The following is an 18,678-nucleotide window of genomic DNA, read 5'->3' as shown; positions in this document are numbered from 1 at the left end:
TCTGGTGTGTTTCAGAGGTCCTTGGGCATGTCTGTGCTTCTGTCTATTCCCTGGTGTACTTTTCAGAGAACCATAGATCTGACTTTATTTGTGCAAACCCTTTCCCCAAAATGTTAGCACCAGTATAACTCACAGAAGGAAATGTTCTTACATCTTATTTATAGTAAGTCCCTTTGAGACTAGAGCAAGTCCTTAAAATAGAATACCCATCCCTTCTGTGATTAGAAACGTCCTAAGTCCATATTAGTTGAACAAGAAAAAGTAAAAATGGAGCTCACAATCTATTAATATTCTCCTTTCATTCCTCCAATCCCTTTTTATAAGGAATCAAACTCAGTTTTTGCATGGTACTTATAGGCTTCAGATGTTCTTCGTTTGATTATTTTTATAATGCTTTCAGTCCTCAGAGTACACCACAATTATTGAAGGAGCTTTTAAAAAATATGCATATCCAAACGTCATGTTTAGTGTCAAATGGTCTGAAGTAGGGCCCAATCTGTTTTCATAAAATGGTATCTAAAAGTTGCTCAGGAGCCAGTAAGGACTCTGCTCTTAGATATCCATATGCCAAACTGTTCTTGGTGAGAATTATCAGAATAATTTCAACCTTTTCAGGGTTCTTGTCCAGTTTGCTGCCATGTTTTCTTGTTTCTCATCATTTGCATGTCTAACATGCAGGGTAGGTGCTTATTTCTTTGTGTCTAGCATCTGCCTTCCCTCTTGCCCATACCCACCTGGATCATAAGCATTTTCTCATTTCCTGTCTGCTCCACAGTATTCAGGGCGGTAGTGAGGATGTCGTGGAGCTCAGTCATTTTCCATCAAGAGGGTTTTGCCCAAATCCTGAGTGTTGCTCATCAGCCTCTTCCTCTTTTGTAAGCCCTGATGGAATGTCCACCTCCCTTTAGAACCAGAAAGCTGCTCTCTCTCTTTACCAAGTCACTTCAGACATCCCCAGCCCTCCTCAAGTACCCTGGCCAAAAAATTTACATCTTTCAGGAATATTTTATCTAGTACCTTATTTCATCTAGTTATGCGCCCCTTTTGGAGAATTTCTACCTTACCCCACTTCTCCAGCAACTCCTTAATTTCACTCTCATCAGAAAAGAACTTAACCGGTGAACTGGAATAGCTCTCCTTTTCTCCACCCTGTTTTTTTCTCAGGCCTGCTGTTCCCAGGTCTTCCTTTTCCTTCAGACACCACCAGATATCCTTGTTGTGTATTATCACTGTACAATGATGACGTGAAAGATTTTGTTTGGGACTTTTTTGAGGGTGTTCTAAGCATTTGGGATTCCAAATAATTTTATGGCAAATGACCTGGCAGTTAAGGAACCTGGAAGGAGACATCCTTTAAAAAAATATATTTTTTAAAGATCTGTTTGGAGTATAGTTGACTTACAATGTTGTGTTAATTTCAGGTGTCCAGCAAAGTGAATCTGTTGTGCGTATACATATGTCCATTCTTTCTCAGATTCCTTTCCCATAAAAGGTTATTATAGAGTATTGAGTAGACCTCCTTGTGCTATACAGTAGGTCCTTGTAACTTAACTGTTTTATATATACTAGTTTGTATATGATATTTCCAACCTCCTAATTTATCCTTCCCCCAACATTTCCCCTTTGGTAGTCATAAGTTTGGTTTTGAAATCTTTGTTTCTGTTTCACAACTAAGGTTTTTTTGTGTCATTTTTAAAATTAGATTCCACTTAGAGGTGATCTCTTATGATATTTGGTATGGTAATCTCTAGGTCCATCCATGTTGCTGCAAATGGCATTTTTTTAATGGCTCAGTAATATTCTACTGTACACATATACCGTATCTTCTTTGTCCATTCCCCTGTTGATGAACATCTAGGCTGCTTCCATGTCTTGGGTGTTGTAAATTGTGCTGTAGTGAACATTGGGGCACAGGAAGGAGACTTCCTCAAGCTACTGCATTTGTGCTTTACAAAAATAATGGGAGAGAACAACCTTTCTCTGCCGGTAACATTGCTTAGCCTCTAACCTTAAAAAATAGGCATTATTTTTACAGTCACTTCTCTGGATTGATATACGTTTCAGCAAACTGGGGATTGGAAAGGAGAGTGGAATTTAGTGGCAATTCTGGTTTTGAGCAAGTATTTGGTTTTTCTAATCTCAGCAGTGCTTGAGCTTACTTTTATAAATTTCCTAACTGAAATTCCTAACTCATAGGCACATTCAGCCACCAGAATTGAGAGATGGTTTGCATCTCCATGAATGACCAACTGATAGAATTTGCCGTCTTTGAGGGGGAGAAAAATTTAAGCTAGATAAGAACTTATGTGGCAGGTAGTTCTTCTTTGAGATGTATTTGAATTTCTAAAGGCAAATTAATTTCTCTTAATGTCCTTCACAGTACATAGGTACTTGCTACCCTTTTTTTTTCCTCCTCCATCTGATGAGCTTCTGCTATAGATGGAAGAGTTAGTGCTCCTTTTGGTATACTGAGAGTTTTATTTTTTGTGCCTTTCCTTGGCAGCCTATCTCTCTCGTAAGCTGGTGTTGGAGTAATGATGAGGGTTAATATCCCTGGTGTTCTAGATTTTTTCAATGCACATTTACAACTGAATAAATTTATCATTTTCTTCCTCTTTTATAGCTCCATACTTAATATGTTATGAACCTTTTTATAAACAAAACAAAAAAGAGGAACCTTTTTATAAACAAAAAAAAGAGGAAAGTCTGTTTGGAAATATATAAAAATACCAAATTGAAGGTCATTTTTAAGTATCTGGTTAGATCCCAATTTGGAAAGATACTTTAAAAGTTATGAACCATGAATCTGTTGAGGGTGGGGTGACAGTCCTCTACTTCTATCTCTTTTTGAAAACTTTTTTAGATTTATGTGCCTATATGTGTGTATATACCTGCATTTTCTGGTGAAAAGATCTGTAACTTTTACAGACTTCAAAGCCATTGCCTTCAAATTTCTATTTGAAAACTAACTTTTATTGCAGCTGTTTTAAGATCTGCTCTTTTCTCTTTAAAAACAATTCTTGGTATTCTTTAATATAATTCTCAATATTACTTAACTTCTCTATTTCTCAGTATTGTACCATAAGATCCTTTTTGCAATACATTTTTTTTGTTTGTTTAGTTTATTGGCCACTCAGAATTTGGGTTCAAATTCTAGGGGGCTTCTCCCATGTGAATTTGGCTTTAAAGCAAAGTATTTTAACGTAAGTGAAGTAGGCTTAGCTTTGATTTGTTTTGCATGTGTGAAATTGTGTATTTTAGTCAGTCTGTGGTATGTCATTACATAAAGCATGCATCATTCTTCACCATGATTGCACTGGTTCTTCTCCATTTGGTGTCTGTGGTAAGGCCAGTCCTTTTTTTTTTTTTTTTTTTTTTTTTTTTAATTTTATGGCTGCACCTACAGCATACAGAAGTTTCTGGGCCAGGGATTGAATATGAGCCATGGCTACAGCAACACCAGATCTTTTCACCCACCCTGGAGTGCTGGGGATAAAACCTACACCTTTGCAGAGACCCGAGCTGCCTCAGTCAGATTCTTAACCCACTGTGCCTTAGCAGGAACTCCAGGTCAGTCTTTTTAACCTCTGTAACAGAAAGTGTTTTTGTTTTTTTTTGTTTGTTTGTTTGTTTTTTTGTAAATGCCTGAACTGGCTATGCCAGAGATTGGATTGGAGCTGCAGCTTCAACCTACACCTCAGCTGTGGCAATACTGGATCCTTTAACCCACTGTAACGGGCCATGCCTCCTCAGCAACCTGGAGCCGCTGCAGCTAGATTCTTAACCCACTGTGCCACAGAAAGAACTAGGCTCTGTAACAGAAGTGTGGCAGGTTCTGGCTTGGTAGGTCTGGAGACTAAGCTGTATGTTATCTTCTGGGAAAGTAGTTAAAGCCTCCAATTTTTATCATCATGTGGCTTTAGTCATGATGGCAAGTACCTATGATTTTTGTGTATGTACTGCTATTTTGAGAAGAAGCATTACCATTAACTTGGGTAAAAAGGACTACTCTGAAATTGTTAGGAGTTTAAGAATTAGGCCTTAAGTTAATAGTCGGTGAAATAGAAGATGTCACACTTTTAAGAAATGAAATCTCTGATGTCTAAATAATATAGTGTCTAATCATATACACATTGGTCTATGCAACAAAACAAGGTCAGGTATTAAATTATTTTGTGATTTGACCACGAATTGCATTTTTGGCCTTAATGATCTGGCCCAGCCACAAAATGAAATTTTTTTCAACAAGCATTTATTGAATGTTTACCATGTGCTCAGCACTAGACTAGGCTATGTGCAACAGTAACAAGAAGACCAAAGCATGGTAATAGGTCCCTGGAGCTCACACTTCAGGACAGGGCAGCATCAAATACAGTCATTGCTTGATCCTTTGTTTTACTTTTATCTTTTCCTAAGTTTGTTTAGGATACCTATTTGACAGTCACACAGACCTTTGGAAAAATATAAATATCACCAGTCATCATTTAAAAACACTTTAAAAATATTTAAAAATAAATGGTAGTAAAAATATCAGTTGTTATTTCTCCATCAGCTAATGTGCTATTCTGGATAGCTGAGCTTTCCAAGTGCACAGGAGTTATCCCTCGAGTTATGGCTTCTCTGTCCCTTTCTCACTTGAACCATTTTGGTTTGAAAATATTCTGAAATTGATGATATCCTTACAGATTTTTTTTAAAAAAATAATGCACAATTCCGTTTATATGACATTCTAGAGAAGCCAAAACTGTAGGAACTTAAAAACAGATCAGTTGTTGCTGGAGAACAGGGGTAGAAGGAAGGTTTCTGAACAAAGGAGGGAGGGGTACAGAGGAATTTGTTGGGGGAGGACTATCCTACATCTTGATTGTGGTAGAGGTTTTGACTGCATGTTTGTCCAAATTTACAAATCTGTATACTAAAAATTTAGAATGAATTTTATTGCATATGAATTATACCTTAATTTTTTAAATGGAAAAACCTAGCCATAGAACTTATAGCATTTCTTACAAACTTTCTTAAATAATATTTTCAGCACTATCTAAGGTTCTTGTAGAAAGTTAGGTCTGTGCCTGTAATAACAACAGTGTTGCCAGGAAACCTACAGCTTATAGGGCTATGTACTGTAGCACTTCTGCTTTTTAAGCATCATTTTAAAATCTCTTCCCTTACTATAGGAAGTTGCCTTTGAGTTACTTTGACTTTCTCAAGCAATCCCCATGACCATAGTCTGTCCAGGGCTATGGTGGGAGGGTACCCCAAACAACCAAATTTAATTGAACCATTTGAGGAAAAAGAGTAAATTGGCCATGGGTTTGGGATTTCTGCATGAGCTAAGTTTACAGATTTTTTTTTTTTTTTAAGTTTATCTGTTGGGTTATTTTCCGTTCTCAGTTTTCCAAACAGAGCGGCTAGAAAACTATGTCATTATCACATAATGATATTTTATGATAATTCCTGGCATTATAAATAAGTATGCTGTACTATACTTTTGTTACGTTTATGAAATATGACAAATAAGCAATTAGAGAAGCTTACATTTAAAAAGACTACCACTTTATACTTCTTTGTTTTTTTTCTCTGCCTTTCCATGAAACTTAATCACTCTTAACATTGTTTATCTTTGGCACTGACCAGGTCTCACACTAGTGAAAACCACCAAAAAAAGGTGTAATGTTTTGGTGTCTATACTCTTTCCCCATTAAATGTGTATTTAATTCACTCTTTAATAAAAAGAAAAAATCATTCCAGCTTGCTTTAAGGGAATGGTCTTGAGGAGAAAACTCAATAGAGTTGTGTGTACCTGCGGTGTCACGTGAGGAGAAGCCCTGAACGGGAAGTATCAGGAGCAAAAGTTCTTGCCAGGGTCTCATGAAGTGTTCCAAGTTACCTTCTCCTTGTTGACTCAGAAGAACAAATACTAAAGGCGACACTGAGCCACCTCACTTCTTTGGGCCCATACTTATAAATAGAGGAGACATGTAACACCAGCCCCAATCCAAGGCCTTCAGTGGGTAGTTTGGGGAAAGTGTCCACAGAGCTGATACTGAAGTCCAAGGAAGTCAGGGTGAAACTAAAGGATATAGTGGATTTAGTACATTTTAACCTTCTGCTTTCATACACACCTCAGCCAGCTAATCTACTACCTATTAGAGATCACTATTTCTGCACGTTCCTTCTCCTTTAAACTGCCTTAGCTGCACAGTGGTGAATTACTTGTTTCTTTCATCTGTGTATTTAGTAGGATCATTTCATTATTCTTTTTTAAATTCCATATATGCACAAGATTTGCTTTCTTTAGCTCATAAAGTGAAATCATAGACACAGGGATAGAAATGTACCAATTCCTCTTCTTGTGGAATTTTTTCAATCACTCACAAAATAGTTTTAATTAATTAAAAATAATTGTGAGCACTGGCTGTCTTAGGCACTGAAGGCTGGGTACTCAGGAGAATAGAGTGACATACTTGTTGCACTTGCAAAGCTTAAAGCCCCGTTTGGAAGAGCAGCCCAGAAAGTGATGTTGCAGAGTCATGCACACAGCACACTTCTCTGAACCTTAATCTCCTTATCTGTCACAGGGGAAGGGGAGACACTATCTCAGGAAGCTATTTGGAAACTTTGTTAAGATAATGCAGTGAAAACATTGTAAAATTGTAAAGCCGAGGACATGTCAGTTGTCATGTTTGGTTTAAAATAGAAGCTGGGAGAATTTTAATCCTGAAGCCATTTAGATAACCCAGTTATGAGACTCTGGGTAAAGGGGGGGACTAACACATGTCAGTGTCAAATGCAGTTTCCAAGAGAATGTTAGTGTTGTATTGTTAGAAGCCTCGCATTCTAGGAATTGTTTTATTGGCATTTATGCTGAGTGGTGATGATGCTGGGAAGAGCACAACTTACTTTGACATCACACATTACTTCAGTCTTCGTTCGTGCACACAGTACATTTTTACTGGATCTCCTTAATAAGAAAGAATTGAGCCTCGTGGCATTGGGATATACATAAGATGCCTGTTTTATGGTTAGTTTCTAGAGTGTCTTTATAGCAATCTCCTAATGTTTCTATTTATTATTAATAAATTCCCCTCTCTTTCCTTTTTTGTTTTAATTCTTTAAAGGTAGAGAGATTATATGTCCCAGTTTGCCTGGGACAGTCCTAGTTTATATCTGTTGTCCCAACATCCCATCTACTTAGCATTTTAGCATTCTCAAAAATGTCCCAGTCCGGACCCTGAGTTGTATGGCCATCCCAGGTCAACATAAAAGGAAATGAGGAGCCAACAAATTAGAGAAATTTTAAAGATCTATGGTAACTGACTTCAGCTACTGAACTGACTTACAGAGTATGGATTTGGTCCAGTAATATCAGGAAATGCAATTTAGAGATTTAAGTCAGTGTATTGTGTCTGATTATCAGTTCACATCACAGCAGGGTTCTAATGAGCTGTTAAGACTAGAGCGTATGTTTGTTCACCCTGACTCAGAACAATAGCTTTGGCCCTTGAAAGGTTCTCACTGGGGCATGGTTTGCTGGAGCTTGAAGGCTGACATTCCTTCTAAGGGCCCCTCCAGGTTTTCATTCAGTGTGAGCATATGCATTACAAATGGTATTGATCCTGTTTTTGGCCATCATTCACCTATGGCAGCCAACCAAGGGGGTTGTAAAACACATCTATCGCCCCTTCCCACCTGTGTAGCTCCCATGATATGACGAAAGGGGATGAGTAAGATGCAGCTTAGAGGGACAGGCCTGCATTGCAGCACCTCTCCCACAGCCTCTTCCCCCTTTTGGAATGAGAAGGCAGAAGTGAAAGTTCCAAAAAAGAGAGAGAATTCTGCCAGGAGGAAGGTGCTGCTTTGTGTGTCTGCTCACAATCCCTAATATAATGGAATGAAAATTTTCTTTCCTGCCAGCATTAATATGAAATATTTTATAAAGGTCAAGAGAAGGTAGACAACATAGACTTACTGAATAGCACAGGGAACTATATTCAATATCTTGTAATCTTATAATCACCTGTACTCACTTTGCCATACATCTGAAACTAACTCAACATTGCAAATCAGCTATACTTCAATTAAAAAAAAAAAATCAAGAGGATACCTTAATATCTTAGCATATGCAGTCTCCCAGTATTTTCAGAGTACAGCAGTTTGAAAAAAAGTTCATTGCAAAATAAGGAAAAATCAGTGGAATGGGTCATTTTACTGCTATCCCCATTTTACCTAATAGAAAGGCAAAAGTGGTGTAAAGATCTCCCTTAAAACAGTGCTTCTCACACTTTAATGTGGAGCTCTTGTTGAAGTGCAGATTCTGGGACAGTAGGTTCTGGGCTGAGGGCCTAAGATTCTACATTTGTGACCAGCTCCAGGGGATGCTGGTTGCTGCTGGACCTCAGGCCACTGCCTATCTAGGAAGTTGTCAGCAAATGAGTGCTTTGATAGGTTTTGACTCTGGATGTCACTCTTGCACCGCAGGCAAGTCACAGTGACACAGGCAGAAGAGACCCTTTGCTCTCAGGAGTTGCTTTATCTTAGTGAGAGATGAGAATGAGGCACACTTAGGGCTTAAATACTGTTTCCCTTAAAAACCTTAAGGTGTCCCCTACAGAGGCCCAAGTTCCTACTAATGAGAAGGAAAAAGAAATATACAGTTCATGGACTTGGAGTTCCAGTAAGTGGCTCCTTTTCCATCTACCAAGGGTTATGAGGGAAGGAGTCAGGAGCAAAATATTAAGAAAATAAATAGGAAGTTAGAGGAAGTTCAGAAGTTCCATTCCTGCCTGCTTCCATCCTAGGAAAAAAGCTGTGATGTGCCTTCCTCTCGTCATAGTTCTAAATAAAGACAGAGACTACTACTAACTACTTTGTGTGACTATTCTCTGGCTATTTAACCTCTGTTGTTTTACAAAATATCCTTCATCTATAAAAGAAGAATTTGGACTTAGGTGGTTTTCAGGGCCCTTTTCAGTTCTAAAACATGTCTTTAAGAGTATGGTTTTATTTCTCTAAGGGCGCCTCCCAAATAAGTATTGTTAGAATATATGAATTTGTTCTTGGTTCTCTTTCTTCTAAAAAAATTACTTTTTTCCATGGCTTCAAAAAATTTTTTGATTTCTGCTTCTCTAATACTAATTTAAGGGCTCTGGCCTCACAGAACTTTCTTCAGTAATTTGCAGCATTCTCCTTAAGCATGTGCTTGGGTTTTTTTTTTTTTTTTTTTTTGGCGGCGGGGGTTGGGGGGGCTTGCATTAGATACCACTTCTGAGAGGATGAGGGAGTGCTTGTTCCAGAAGGTACTTTGGATCCAGCTGTGAGTACTCCACTAAGTGTTCTCTCAACCCCATCACCCCTTCATCTTAGAACAGAAGTCTGGAATTTTATTCATGTCTCTGTTCTGACACATCAAGCCTCCTGTCATGTAGTAGGTCAAGAAGTACTCTGAGTCAGTCAGGGGTTACTCATCCTCAGACTTTTGCAAAAGAGAAGTGATTTTTTTCTATAAACTTAACCAGAAACAATGTTTTATATAGGAGTTGAGGTTTTTTAAATATGTATTTTATTTATTTATTTATTTTTATTTATTTATTTTTGTCTTTCTAGGGCTGCACCTGCGGCATATGGAGGTTCCCAGGCTAGGGGTCCAATCAGAGCTGTAGCTGCTGGCCTACACCACAGCCACAGCAATGCCAGATCCTAGCCGTGTCTGAGACCTACACCACAGCTCACAGCAACACCGGATCCTTAACCCACTGAGCGAGGCCAGGAATCAAACTTGTGTCCTCATGGATGCTAGTCGGGTTTGTTAACCGCTGAGCCACGATGGGAACTCCTAAATATATATTTTAAAATTAAAGTATAGTTGATTTATAATGTTGTGCCAATTTCTGCTGTACAGCAAAGTGACTTAGTCATATATATGTCTGTGTGTGTATGGATGTATATATATGTATGTGTGTGTATATATATATATATATATATATATATATATACACATTCTTTTTTAAATATTATTTTCCATCATAGTCTATCTCAGGAAATTGGATACCATGCTATACAGTAGGGCCTCATTGCTTATCCATTGTAATTGTCATAGTTTACATCTACTAACCCCAAGCTCCCAGTCCACCCCACTCCATCCTCCCTTCCCCTTGGTAACCATAAGTCTGTTCCCCATGTCTATGAGTCTGTTTCTCTTTTGTAGATAGGTTCATTTGTGCCATGTTTTAGATTCCACATATAAATGATACCACATGGTATTTGTCCTTCCAGGAGTTGAGTTTTATGCAATATAAATTACTCTGAGCCAAAGATGAAGGAACGAACATAGAATCCCATGTTGAGCAGCTAAAATTGCTATTATTAAGTTCAAATTTAGTGAAAACATATTAATTATGTTCAAAGAGATACATTGTTTTGAGGGCGTGTTTGCTATAGTAAAAACAATGAAAGGCACAGGAGTCCAGTTTCATTGGCGCTCCCATGGGGTTTTGGGGAGAGTTTAAATTGGCACCTTTCTGCGGGGCAACCTGACAGTATCCATCAGAATGTGCATACTCTATCTTTTTTTTTTAGTTGAAGTATAGTTGATTTGCAATCAAACTCTGTCTTTTCATCTCATAAATCCACTTTTTGTAATTCATCCACAGCAAATTATTGGACAAGTACACAAAGCTTTATGTAAAAGTATGTTTCTCAAAGAGTTTGTAATATGAAAACATTGGAAAGAATCTAAATATTCAATAATAAATAGAGGTCAAATGAAATTAGCACAAATATGAAAGGGAACACTATGCACACATTAAAAGAACAGATGTAGGTATTAAAACAATGACTATAATAAATGTTAAATAAAATAACATTTGGAAGATATTTATATGGGTACACGTGTATATAAGCACGGGGAAGATTTGGGAAGCTGCCTACAAAAGTGTCAGCATTAGCGGAATTATAGCTGACTTTTCACTTTCTCTCTTTACACTTCTTTTATTGTTGAAAATTTAGTACTGTTATACGGAGAGGGGAAAGATAATTTGGAAGGTTCAGCAAAAAAGCAGCCACTCTGGGAGCTGAGTTGGAGGAGAAGCAAGAGCCCGGCTCTTTCAGTGTGTCTTTGATGTGAGTGGTGGGAACTCTCTGACTGGTCAGTGCTGTGCCAGGAGGTGCTTTTGGGACTTGTGAGGCACCATCTCTGTCCTGCTGACCTTACACAAGGTCCCTTATGGTCTTCCTCTATTGGGCCACATCAGCACCAGGGCCTCATCTGCCCCTTGAACCCAGGATTTAGAAGAACAGACTTGCTGAATGTCTGTCAGGCCTGGTGGTGTCATTAGGGCTGTCCTAGTCCAGCTATGAAGAATTAGAGGCCCAGAGTGTTTAAGGAACTTTCTCAGAGCCCTGGAGGTAGTTCCAGGCCAAGTTGCAATGAAAATGCAGTTCCCAGACTCCTAGTCTTGGGCGGCTCTTTTGCTTTTCACTGAGTTCTACTGTTATGGATGACAGTTCTCACAAGCGGCCTTAAACACCAGAGAAGAAGAGATCTCCAGATAAGGGACTGGGTTTTCTCTATCAAGTTAAAACATTAAATTGTTAGGCCTTTTTCCGGATCTGTGTCCTGTGAAATATGGGAAAATTCTGAGGTTCCTGACTTTGCTTGGGTCCTGGCCTCTTTGGGATACCTCATAAAGCAGAAAAATCTCTCCTTAACAATATGGGTTTGCTAGAAGCCACAAAACTTTGCATTTTATTGGGGGAGGGTTCAGGAACCCTCTGAAACCTGTCACTGTTGTGAATGTTCTTTGTCTTGTATTCCTTGTGTTTCAAGTAATTCTGTTGCATTTGGACAGACTGAAACTATGCACTGATTTTCATACCATTGTGGTAAAGATTTCTTGACAAAACAGTACTATGGGGAGAGAGAAAGGACAGGAACTGGGAAGATCCAGACACCTCATCACATTAGACATCACATTAATGTTGTCTTTGTTTCCTATTGCTGTTAGATTAACTTCTCAATAAAAGTAAAAGTTTATGATATTTCTAAATAAAATTCCTACCATACTGGTGCAACTGCTTTCATCTTGGCAGTGTGCTCTACTCTGTTCCATCCATGCAAGTAATTTATGATTACAACCAAAGACTGTCTTTAGTGTGTTCTTTCACACTGTTCTTTGCAAGAGGACAGTTCCTTCCATAAGAAAGACCAGGTGAGGCCCAGGATGAGGCCAGGATTTCTTTATACTTCTCACCAAAACTAGATGTTTGAATAAGAGCAGGTCATTTCCACTTAAAATGTATGTGAGTTTTGGAAATAATCTAGTGCCCTGGTTTTCAAATTGGCTGGAGGACTTATGAACACACTGACCACTGGGCCCACCTGAGGGGTTTCTGATTCATTGGTTCAGGGTGGGGCCCAGGAATATGCATTTCTAGTTCCCAGGTGATCCTGGCACAACTGGTCCAGGGCCACACTTTGAGAACCAGTGACCTAGGGAGTAGAGGTCCTATAAGGCAGTGTGTTTTCCAAACTTTTCTGATAACAAGAATCACTTGGAGATAACTGTGAAAAAATATAAATTCCAACTCCGTGCCAGACTCACTGACTCAGAATCTCTGGGGAGAGTCTTGGGATGCTGCATTATCAGATTTGGGGAAACGCTATTGCTATCAGGTAAACCCTGCAATCACCATGGAACAGTAGAATTTACCTACCACTCTGACTCACAGTCTCCTCACCCATGCACGCTTTGACCCTATGACTCCCTTAGTCCCTAGGCATGTCTCTACCAGGCTTTCATTTTCATTGCAAAATGAGTTTTAGGCCTTATTTATAAAATATAAATATTTTTATTTTAGGTGCTAAATAAATTGTGTTAAAGAGGTACCAGAAGGTTTGCCTTCTGAGAACTTTTGAGGTTTTACCAATTTCTCTTTTTATAAGCATAGTCTCAGTCTGGGTGTGTGCGTGCGTGTGTGTGTGGTGTGTGTGTGTGGTGTGGGGTGGGGTGGGGGTAGGGGCAGGGAGAGAAGGCTGAAAGGAGGGAAGTGGGGAAGGAAGAAAGAAATGTATTTCTGTCAAGTTCCGTGGAAATGTGGTTTATCCAGGGATCACACTCTGAGAACCCCTGGAATAGACCAATGACTCAAACATAGCCATTGGAATCTTCTAATGGAGCCTTAAAAAATACTTCTGGAGTTCTCCTGTGGCACAGAAGGTTAAAGATCTGGCATTGTCACTACAGCAGCTTGGGTCGCTGTTGTGGCATGGGTTTGATCCCTGCTTGGGAACTTCCACATGCTGTAGATGAGGCCAAAACAAACTTCTGCCTGGGTCCCAACCCCAGAGAGTAATTTAATTGGTCTGTGCTTGGACCTGGCCAGTAATTCCAGTGATCCACCGAGGTTGTAAACCACTGCTATGGGTCCCTCAGGATAGAAGATAACCTGTTGAGAAGCATAAGGCCTGATGGGGAAAACAAGACTAAGCCAGTGCCTCTCCCACTTCAACCTGTGTACTCATCACCTGGGCTTCTTCTTGGGATGCAGATTGTGATTCAGTGTGTCTATAGTCGGGCCCAAGATTCTACTTTCTTAAGTCTTACAGATGCCGCTATTGACCTGGGTACCACACTTGGAGGAGCAAGGGGCTTAACCAACAGTTGTAAATGCCCAGCCATGAAAATTTTATTTTTTTTTAAATTATGGAATGAATAAAAGCATAGATGTCAGTCAGACATTTTAAACCAGAAATAGTAGATATTTTGCCGTTAATGAACATTTATCTTCCCTTGATGGCTAGAAATTTTTACTTTTGCTTCTCCATACCTCCACTATAGTTTCAAATAAATGTTGGTAAGTTAGTTTTGCCTTAGTATCATGGACTTGTACTAACAGGCCTTTTTCCCCTTATGTCTGGATCTCAGTCTTTGCTGTCTTTCTGAAGGGGGATCTTGCCCTGTAGCTTCCTCATCGCCTCAGACCCTGTCCACTAGTCATTACTGCCCAGCCTGGATGTTCAGTAATGCCCCGAGGCCTTCACTTCAGGAGCTGATGGCATTTGGCTCCATAGTGCTTCCAGACTGTGTGCTCTGTGAGCCAGTGCTCTTGGGACATGGCTTCAGCCTCTGTTTTGGCTTGAGCTCAACCTTTCTGTCCTGGGTGAGGGGTAGAGCCTTCTCTCTGACATGTTCCATGCTCTGGCACTTTTCCTAGCGTAGTAGAGTTGAAACATTACTGTCAGAGATTTTTAGAAGGAGAAGGAAAAAGTGGGGCAAGGAATAGGCACCTTGAGTGAGGAGGGAGGGATTTCAGTTCAAGCTGCAACAGCAGCTTCCCTCGGCCTGTTGGATTTCCCAGCTGAACATGGCAGCAGTGTTGGCTGATTGATGGCCCTCAGAGGACACTTCTGTGGACTTTGCCCATTTGAAATTGGTGGGAATGACCCTAGGGGTCCTCCGTTCCCATGCTGACCAGGGGTCAAATTTCCCTCCTGGGCGTGACCTAGTTGTCACCATATTGCTCTTATCCAAAGTATCCCTCAGTGGAGTGGGATGCCAGCAGGAAACGAGTGTTCTCAGTCATTACCCATCTTAACACAAAATCTCCAAGGCAGAAGCCAATGCCACCACCCCCTTTCCTAGTGTTTGGCCCCTAGTGTGGGTAGAGGAATATTAGCTGGATTTTTGCACTGTCATGAAAGCAGTGTGCATGTCCCAGCTGGAAAGCCCAAGACAGTAAAATAGCAGAGAATGTTCTGAGTCCGTATTAAAAAGATAAAAGCATAAACAAGATTTGTTTTAACTGAGGAAAGCAGCATTCAGGACTGGAATAGCTTGTATGACATGTTAAGGGCAGCTTGAACTTGAATATGGCTGGGGTACAGTGGAACGTTCTTTTTTAAATTGCTGGATTTGGATTCTGGTTATAGCTTTTCCTATAACCATTTTCATTTGACATACATATGCTATATTGAAAACAGAGTTTAACGTTTTGGGAATTTCTATCAGGCAGCAAATTATAAAGTACCTCCTGAGCTAGGCACTTGACCTCTTTTAAGTTTCTCTTTAAGAACGTGTGTCTTCTGGGGAAAACATGAGCACATCTGGCAAGTTTCTGTTTGGTTGGCACAGCTGAGCCTTTCTGTGCTAAAGAGTAGAAAGTAAATTTTTTCAAAAAGTAAAATCAAAGGGCTTATCTGAATAAACCATTTCTGGGAGGTCCAGTGTCCTTTCCCCATAATAATATAACTAAAGAAGCCCCAACCTTCCTTTCCTTAAAGATGATTAAAAGCCTAAGCAAACCACTTAAAATAAGATTATTTATGTTACTCGTTGGCTTTAAAATCCTCATGACTTTACTCTGCACTTAGAATAAAGCTCATTTTCTTTACCATGACCAACAAGGCCCAGCAAATCTCATAATCTAGCCTTTGCTCACTCTTCCTCTCAGCCCAGTTTGCTTTTTCCCTCTCTTAATAAACTCAACAGATAAAAATTTTCCTGCCCCAAAGCCTTTGGGACATTCTTTTAATTAATAAAAGTAAGGAAAAAAAACACTTCGAATTTTGATGAAAGTCCCTTTATCTTTTTTTTTTTTTTTTTTTTCTTTTTAGGGTGGCACACGTGACATATGGAGGTTTCCAGACTCGGGGTCTCACTGGAGCTACAGCTGCCAGCCTTCACCACAGCCACAGCAATGCTGTATCTCAGCCAAGTCTGCGACCTACACCCCAGCTCATGGCAACACTGGATCGTTAACCCACTGAGCGAGGCCAGGGATCAAACCTGCGTCCTCATGGATGCTAGTCAGATTCATTTCCATTGAGCCACCACAGGAACTCCCTCACAGTCTTTTTTTGAATAAGTGAATGGAAAATGGTCAGGCATTATGAGGGATGTCTTCTAAATCACTGGGTAATAATTTTTCTTAAAATCAGAGGACATTCCTGGCTTTTGCAGCCTTAGGGACATAATTTTCCCCCCATTATCCCATCTTTTAAGGCAGTGATTTTGAGAACCTTTGGCCTGCACTGGCGTCATCTTGAAGGCTTGTTAAAAACCAAACTGCTGGGGACCACCCCCAGAGTTCCTGATTCAGTAGGGCTAGGGTGGCCTGATATTTTGCATTTCTGAGAAGTTCCCTGAAGATCTGCTGATACTGCTGGTCTGCAAACAACAGTTTGAGACCCATTCTTTGGAGGTTAAGAACCTAAGAAGTGTTAAGATCCGCCTTTACTTGGCCCAGGCACCCTTGAACTTGTTATTAACAGTATTGATCAGTTTAAGAGTAATCACAGAGACTATCGCAAGAATCCAGTCATGGAGGAACTAAAGGGAAAATGTCTCTACAGCACTAAATAAATGAGAACTGTACATTTAAAGTAGTTTCAACAGGAAATGGAACAAAAAGCCTTTCAAACTATACCAAACGAATTCGCTCACATCTGTGGCTGATTTGGTTCCTTTATATTTGAATAGGCAAAATCACTGATATTTTATCTCATAAACTATGACCAGGAGAGATGCATGCTAAGTAAGAGCAAGACTTGTCTACTACAGACATAGTTGTAAAATCAAGTTTCAGGTTTCTGCTGTGGCCTGTTTTCCCTAAACCCATTAGAGGCAAACCAATGCAAGTCAGGAAATACTATTTCATGTGCCTATGCTGCATCATAACATTACTTTCTTCCAAAGTCAACATAAAATGTAAAAGTGGTAAACCTAAAAAACTTTAGTAATTCTAATTTTCATTAATCTGCTATTTTGCAGACTGTCTTTTACCTCTTTTTTTTGCAGAAGATTACCTGGTTTCAGCCTAGTTTACGATCTGATTAACTTTCATCACAGAAAATTTCCTAGAAATAAAATTTGCCAGCATTAGTTCTTTTGTAAGTGTTGAGGAAGCTGGGTGGTTCCTAGCAACCCAGATGGAGCAGAGCCATGCAGGGTTCTGAAAGCGTTTGCAGATTCCAAGATGGTTTTAACCTGTTCATGGTGGCATTGCCTGATGCACACTCTTGGAAAGACACCGATGTACTTCCATGATGTAGAGTGGATGTGGGTGGGCGGGGAGGGTCTTTGAGAGGGCTGGAGGTATCCACACCCACTTGGGTACCCATAGGAACTCTTTTCAAATAAGGCACAAAAGATAAGGAATTGTCATTTAGAACAGCTAATCTATTAAGAAACCTTATGAACCTAAATTATTTTTAGGCCCAAAGCACAGATCTCTAGTTAGATTATTTGGGGAGCATGTGGGAGTGGAAAGTGTCTGCTGTGTTCATTGCTGCATCTTTAGTGCCAAAAACAGTGCCTGGCAAATCACAGATACTCATTGGTTGAATGAATGAATTTATTGTTTGTTTTTCCATGTTTTCTCTTTATTTTCTGCATTTTAATTTGTTCCCATGATAGAAGTACCTCCCACAGCCTCTTAAATATGTTACCCCATGGAATAAGTTTGCAAATATAACTGAATAAATATAGGTAAAATTTTTCTAATGGGAAAATCCCAACCTTTTTTCTATATTATAAATTCAGGTAAGATTCTAATTTAATTCTTGATTGATAATTGAGATGTCCTTCCACCTATAGACCCACTCATACCAGGAAAATTATCACCTATATTTGGGGAGGCCAGCTAAGGTTAGGTCATAATTGGGTAATTTGGTTGCAAAATAACCAAGGCCCAGTAAACATTACCCCACAATCCTGTGGTAGGATCCAATATTAGAAATCACTGGAAGATAATCTCATGATGGACTGTGGCCAGGGTTTGCACTCAAACATACTTTTAATTAAGTTACTTTTAATTAAATTCTTGACAGAACTATGTGGGCAATCATAGATGGTATACAATAAACAGATTTTTGGATGACTGAAAGACTGACTTATTTAAAGAAAGAAATGAGCTTCACATTTTTTTATAGGGAAAGATATTTCTGTGTCCGTGTCATGTATGTTTTTCAGTTTGGTTTTGGTAGAATCTGCTTCCTTTAGATTTCTCTTTACTTCCTGGTCTCCTTGTGTCATTCTTCTCTCAGGCAGTTCCCTTCATTTACAACTATGCCTTCCTATAAACCCTAGCCTCAGTGCTACTTGCCAAGTGCTTTCTTGTCTCCTGCCTCTACACGTGCAGAATGCCCTTCCACCTTTCTTTCCCTGAAAAACATTCATCCTTTAAGACTCAGATCATCTGGCTTCTTGTCAATGCATTTTCAGCTACTCTCACCCGTTTGGAGCAAAGTAAAACTACCTTACTGTGGATTGGAGTGAAGCAGTGCATATACTGCTGTTCTAGTGCTTTCTCCTGTAACTGTGTCTCTGTCTGCTTCCAGACTGGTGTGTAAGCTTCTGGGAATAGCCTAATACTTTATCTTATGTCTGTAAAAGAGAAACAAAATAGTAGATGGTACCAATCCTAGGATGTTGTAGGTTTTTAAAACTTGTTAAGGTAACTAAAATATACATATAGGCATTGTATTGAAAAGAAATAGCCTCAGGTGGTAAACAGTGACAATATTAGGATTATGAGATAGTACATGATAATTTTGTGCACGTTTTGTCTTTTTCACATTTTAAGTCAAGTTCTTTATACTGCTTTTTAAATTTTAATTAAGCAAAGAGGAAATACTGTATGTTATAAAAGACATTCCAGAACTTGCGCATCAGAATTTTGTTT

General features: G+C 39.3%; 1 protein-coding gene across 14 annotated transcripts in view; it reads left to right on the top strand.

Moving 5' to 3' along the window:
- KANK1 (KN motif and ankyrin repeat domains 1) overlaps positions 1-18,678 on the top strand; it is a 203,834-nt gene that overhangs the window by 117,440 nt on the left and 67,716 nt on the right. The window contains exon 1 of one of the 14 annotated variants that reach the window (XM_021064444.1): positions 3,414-3,570. The exons of the other annotated variants lie outside the window; for them this stretch is intronic. The gene's annotated coding sequence lies outside the window, so the exon portion shown is untranslated. Of the gene's footprint in view, positions 1-3,413; positions 3,571-18,678 lie in introns of those variants that run through there. 14 annotated transcript variants of the gene reach the window in all.

Source organism: Sus scrofa, chromosome 1, assembly GCF_000003025.6.
Source record: "Sus scrofa isolate TJ Tabasco breed Duroc chromosome 1, Sscrofa11.1, whole genome shotgun sequence".
Taxonomy (NCBI): Eukaryota; Metazoa; Chordata; class Mammalia; order Artiodactyla; family Suidae; genus Sus; species Sus scrofa.
Note: the sequence above shows the minus strand (reverse complement) of the source record. Positions and strands in the feature narration are given on the sequence as shown.